General features: G+C 61.3%; 1 pseudogene; it reads right to left on the reverse strand.

Annotated features, from left to right (window-relative positions):
* Positions 1-775: 775 nt before the first annotated feature.
* LOC112438867 (5.8S ribosomal RNA) lies at positions 776-927 on the reverse strand (annotated as a pseudogene).
* Positions 928-6347: the final 5420 nt, after the last annotated feature.

Here is a 6347-nt window from a genome sequence, read left to right on the forward strand (position 1 = left end):
AGAGCTGGAGGCGGGCGCGCGATGGTGTATGACACCACAGCGTCCAGCGGATCACCACCAGGGGCAAGTGAACCACGGGACCACGGCCAGGAGCACTGCCAGACAGGCTGTGTGGCAGGCTTCCGGCCCCGGACGCACCATGACGTGCCGGGCGGGTGGGGGGTGGGCAGGGGGTGGGTGGGCGAGGAGGATGGTGCCTCGGAGGAGTGTTGGGGAGGAGGGGCACTGGAGCTGTGGTCGGCCAGTTGCTGGGCCGCCTCCAGGGGTGGACGGTGAACCGCGGCGACCGGGACGTGCTCTGCCACCTTCTCCCTGGTGGACCCTTCCTATTTGCCTTCCTCCCCACCCCCAACAAGCCCCCACCACCGACAATGTGCGACGATGACGGCATGGGACCTTCCACCCTGCCAAGGCCAATGAACCCCGCACCATGTGCTGCATGAGGCAAGAGGGAGCCCCCAAGGGAGGAACCCAGACCGTGATGGTGGCCACGGGAACTCGGCTGCAGCCGGCTATCTTCCCTCTCTTTTTTCACTGGTGGCGGTGCTGCCCTCTCTCTCTTCCTCACAGCCGGGAGCCCCCCTTCCCCACGCCACCCAATGCATGACCACACAGGGCCTGTGGGGGGAGGGGGAAGGGGTGGGCACAGCAGGAGAGGAGTGCGGATGTCGCTGGTCTGCACTTGGGGGGACAGAGGGCCCCGCGGGCCATGCCATGGAACAGCCGTGCACCCCGAGGAGCCTGGAGGCAACCCTGGGGGATTTTGATCGGCAAGCAACGCTCAGACAGGCATAGCCCTGGGAGGAACCCGGGCCGCAAGTGCATTCGAAATGTCAATGACCAATGTGTCCTGCGGTTCACATTAATTCTCCCAGCTAGCTGCGTTATTCATTGAAGCAGCAGCCGAGTGATCCACCACTAAAAGTCATACAAGGTTGATTTGGCGAGGGCACTCCCAAGAACGGGAGGCCCTCCTGGCACAGCACATCCCCCAGAGGGGTTACCTCAGGCCGGCCAGTAAGACAGCAATGGGACCAGACTCCAGAGAGGGGTTGGAAGGTTTCACAATACAGGGAGGCAGTGCCGACAATGGTGGGGGGGCAAACGCTGACACCACCCCATGGGAGCCCAGGGGTTCCCACCCCCACAGCGCGGGGCACAGGCCACACGCGTGGCACGTGTGCAACATCACGATGGCCGCTGGGTAAAGCCCTCACCGGCATCAGCAGTGACACGCAAGTGTGGTGCGGCCCCGGCTGGCTGGGGAGACGGAGTCAGCAGGGGAGGCGAGGGAGGGGCAGGCCCCTCCTGAACGGACTCCACCGTGGGCCCACTGCACCTGACCCACAGGCGGACCAGCGACCCCCCAAGGGGTCCTTAAACCTCCACGCCAGAATGCGCTAGGTACCTGGATGGCAGGGGCGGATGAGGGGGGTGGGACCGGCGTCCAGCCCCCTACCCTCGAGACCCCCTAGCGGGAAGGCTGGGGAGAGAAAGTGGGCCAGGACGGGCCAGTGGTGTGGTTTGGCAGAGGCGATGATGGTGGCAGAAGTGACGATGGTGGCAGCGGCAGCGATGGGAACCTGGCCAGCCCTGACGGGAGCGGGAAGGATGGGGCCGAGACAGTGGGACACGGCAGGACGACGGCCCCAGTGCGGAGGGCACCGAGACCCCCACCCCACCATGATGCCGAGAACCACCTCCGCGCCCACCGATGCACACATGGGGGCCACGTTAGGGGACCACTCCCCGCTGCTCACCAGGCCGGCGAGCCATCCAGCCAGCCCCATGACACGCACACATGGTTTCATCCCCACATGCATGTCTCTCTACCGCCTCTCTCCCTCCCGAGTTCTCCGGCTCTGGGGGCAGGCGGGGAAACAAAGGGCAAGACCCCGCCCATGCATGCGCCACAGGAGGAACACGGTCGGCCAAGGAGGAAGGACATGGCGACGTCTCTGTGGCTTTGCTCTTCTCTGTTAATGATCCCTCCACAGGTTCACCTACCAAAACTTTGTTACGACTTTTACTTCCTCTAGATAGTCAAGTTCGACTGTCTTCTCAGTGTTCCGCCAGGGCAGTGGGCTGACCCAGTGGGGCTGATCCGAGGGCCTCACTAAACCATCCAATCACGAGTAGCGACCTGCAGTGTGTACAAAGGGCAGGGACTTCACGCAAGCTTATGACCCGCATTTACTGGGAATTCCTCGTTCATGGGGAAAAATTGCAATCCCCGATCACCATCGCCAATGAGGTTCAACAGGTTACCCACATCTGCCACATAGGGTAGGCACACGCTGAGCCAGTCAGTGTAGTGCGCGTGCAGCCCTGGACATTTAAGGGCATCACAGACCTGTTATTGCTCAATCTCAGGTGGCTGAACGCCACTTGTCCCTCTAAGATGTTGGGGGATGCCGACCACTTGGGGGTCGCATAACTATTTGGCATGCCAGAGTCTTGTTCGTTGTCGGAATTAACCAGACAAATCACTCCACCAACTAAGGCCGTGCACCACAACTCATGGAATCGAGAAAGAGCTATCAATCTATCAATCCTGTCCCTGTCCAGGCCGGGTGAGTTTTCCCATGTTGAGTCCAATTTAGCTGCAGGCTCCACTCCTGGTGGTGCCCTTCTGTCAATTCCTTTAAGTTTCAGCTTTGCAACCATACTCCCCTCGGAACGGAAAAACCCAAAGGCTGGTTTCTTGGAAGCTGCCCAGCGGGTCATGGGAGCCGCCAGTCGGCATTGTTTATGGTCGGAACTACCACGGTATCTGATTGTCTTCGAACCTCTGACTTTCGTTCTTGATTAATGAAAACATTCTTGGCAAATGCTTTTGCTCTGGTCCAAACTGTGCCAGTCCAAGCATTTCACCTCTAGCGGTGCAATATGAATGCCCCTGGCCATCCCTCTTAATCATGGCCTCAGTTCCGAAAACCAACAAAATAGAATCGCAGTCCTATTCCATTATTCCAAGCTGCAGTATCCAGGTGGCTTGGGCCTGCTTTGAACACTCTAATTTTTTCAAAGTAAACGCTTTGGGCCAGAGGACACTCAGCTAAGAGCATCCAGGGGGCACCGAGAGGCAAGAAGCAGGGATGGGCTGTGGCTCGCCAGCCCACCCGCTCCCAAGATTCAACTACGAGCTTTTTAACTGCAACAACTTTAATATACGCTATTGGAGCTGGAATTACCATGGCTGCTGGCACCAGACTTGCCCTCCAATGGATCCTCATTAAAAGATTTAAAGTGGACTCATTCCAATTACAGGGCCTTGAAAGAGTCCTGTATTGTTATTTTTCGTCACTACCTCCCCGTGTCAGGAGTGGGTAATTTGCGTGTCTGCTGCCTTCCTTGAATGTGGTAGCCATTTCTCAGGCTCCCTCTCCAGAATCGAACCCTGATTCCCTGTCACCCGTGGTCACCATGGTAGGCACAGCGACTACCATAGAAAGTTGATAGGGCAGACGTTCGAATGGGTCATCACTGCCACGGGGGGCGTGCGATTGGCCCGAGGTTATCCAGAGGCACCAAAGCTGGTGGCACCCGACCCCCCGGCCGGGGCCGGAGAGGGGCTGACTGGGTTGGTTTTAATCTGATAAATGCACGCATCTTCCCCGTGAAGGGGGTCAGTGCCCTTCGGCATGTAATAGCTCTAGAATTACCACAGTTTTCCAAGTAGGAGAGGAGCCAGCAACCAAAAGAACCATAACTGATTTAATGAGCCATTCACAGTTTCACTGTACCGGCCCTGCGTACTTAGACATGTATGGCTTAATCTTTGAGAGAAGCATATGGTTCTGATAGGATCAACCAGCTAGGTAGAAAGCAGCCTCCGGGACTCGCGAGGATGAGCCCGGCGTCCCAGTTGCGAGATTGGGCGCGGCAGGGCAGGCGATGGGGCGTGGGGGAGGGAGGGAGCAGCTCGGGGTGGTGGGAGGGGGATGGTGGGGCGGCGAACCGGACATCCCATCCATTCACACGACACAACAACCCCCGACGGGCTCACCACTCCCGACCCTTCGCGCCCATGTGGGAGAAGGCAGACCGCCCGACCCGTGTGCGGCAGCCGCGAGGGACCGGCGGCCACTCATGCATGGAGGGCATGGGGCGGGCCCGACGTTTGGGCAGCGAACGAGAGGCGGACCGCGGTGCCTGGGTTCTCACCGCCAGTGGCCTCCGAGCATGAAGGCGGCCCCGCGCGGCACCTGGAGCGGCTGACTGGCCTTCGGAGGGCCTGCGGCTCCCCCACCGCCGCCACTGTCGCGGCCAGCCCCCGGAACCCTCTTCCCTGCACGCACTGCAGGCAGATCCCAAACCCTCCGGGTGCCCACCACGCCCACTCGGTGTGCTGCCGACCTGGTCCCGAAGGCGCACGCCCGGGGACACAGACAACGGGCCAACCAGTGGCCGGCGGCGGCGCCCCACAAGGCAGAGCCGGGTTTGGTCCCAGACGGGGCCACCACAGCCTAATGCGGTGAGTCGCTCGGGGAGAGAGGATCCGCGGGCAGGGTGGGGGGCACAGACGGGCAAGGCCAGGGACCGCGACGGCAAGTGCACCCGGGAGCCCGCAGAGGGGCGGCTCGGGGAGAAACCTCAGGCACGGCCGGGCCACCAGGAAAACACGGCCACGGGATCCCACCGCCACAGACACGAGGGCGGTCCCACAGCGACCCGCCTAGGATGCCGGACGGCCCTCGGCACCCACCGAGACCCGCCTCATGAGCCCCGGGTCCCGCCATCAGGACCCCGAGGCGACCTCAGCCACAAACCCAACGCCAGGGCCACGTTGCTCGTTTCTCACCCATCCTCCAACCCGGTCAAGCTCTGGGAGACCGGCATGCCCCCCACTTGGGACGCTTCCCAGGGCCAGGCGGCCCAAACCCCGTGCCACGCAAACACGGTCATCGGCACCGGTCGCTGCTCTGCAGGGGAGCGGGCAGAGAGCCGGCTCACAGCGGAACATGTCACAAGCCAGACTGAAAGCCAGGCACAGCCACCGCTCGCGCAGCCTCCCAACCGCTAGGACCCCGGCCCGACCCGGCGGGATCCTCCCCCGACTCGGAAGGGGGAGGCGCGGGCCACACGGTAGGCGACGAGCTGCCCTGGGTCCCCACCGCGGAGGCTGGCGGAACCCTTGCTCTCCCCCCATCACCCCATCAAGGGGAAGCGGAGGAGGGTCCTCTGCAAGCCAGTCGCTACGGCAGCGCTACCATAACGCAGGGAGAGGCGGCAGGCCGGGGGATCCGTTACTCCAAAGGCACACCTCTCGGATCGCTAGAGAAGGCTTTCTCACCGAGGGTGGGTCACACTCCCCACCCACCAGTCGCCCCTCGTCGGGCCCGCAGAGGTGCTCAGGGAAGCCTAGGGAAGGGAGAGGGCCTGCGGTACCAGGAAAAATCTGCGTGCGGCAACCTTGAGCCTTCCCGGTCTGGGTGGGGGGCCTGGCCGCTGCGCGTGCACGCAATCCCCCAAGGGCCCCCCATCCACCAGCCTCCTTTCTCCTAGGCAAAGCACCTCCAAGTAAACCCACACACAACCTGTCGGAGGCAGAACGGTAGCCCCTCGGCGGGCGGCCGGCCGGCGCAAGCGTCATCTGCCCCAGCCCACCGCAATAGCTCACACGGCCCGAGTGCACCCACCAGAGGGGAGCACGGGACCTGCGCTTGTCAGATCAGGCGGCAGCCTTCCCCGCGTGGGAGGGGCGCATCTCACTTAACCGCCTCGACCCCCACACCAACGAGCTCCCTCAGGACCCACTCGTGGACATCGTGGCGGTGACCGGAGGAGGGGGCGCTGGGGGTGGGAACAACACACCACCACTCGACCTCGGGCACCTGAAGGGGAGGAGCCGGGCGTGGTAGGCTCACGCCTGTCATCCCCGCACTTTGGGAGGCGAGGGAAGGTGGATCCCTCGATCCAAGCCTTGGCAACATGGTGAAACCTCGTCTCTAAAAAAATACGAAAACTAACTGGTTTCATAAACTGGACTCAACGTTAATAAATAGATAAGTAGGCCGGGCGCGGTGGCTCACGCCTGTAATCCCAGCACTTTGGGAGGCCGAGGCGGATGGATCACGATGGTCAGGAGATCGAGACCATCCTGGCTACCACAGTGAAACCCCGTCTCTACTCAAAATACCAAAAATTAGCCAGGCGCCATGGCGGGTGCCAGTAGTCCCAGCTACTTGGGAGGCTGAGACAGGAGAATGGCGTGAACCCGGGAGGCAGAGCTTGCAGTGAGCTGATATCATGCCACTGCACTCCAGTCTGGGCAACAGAGTGAGACTCCGTTTCAAAAAATAATAATAATAAATAGATTAAAATTGAAAATTAAAAAAAAAACG

This window comes from Pan paniscus, chromosome 21 (assembly GCF_029289425.2).
Source record: "Pan paniscus chromosome 21, NHGRI_mPanPan1-v2.0_pri, whole genome shotgun sequence".
NCBI classification, from domain to species: domain Eukaryota; kingdom Metazoa; phylum Chordata; class Mammalia; order Primates; family Hominidae; genus Pan; species Pan paniscus.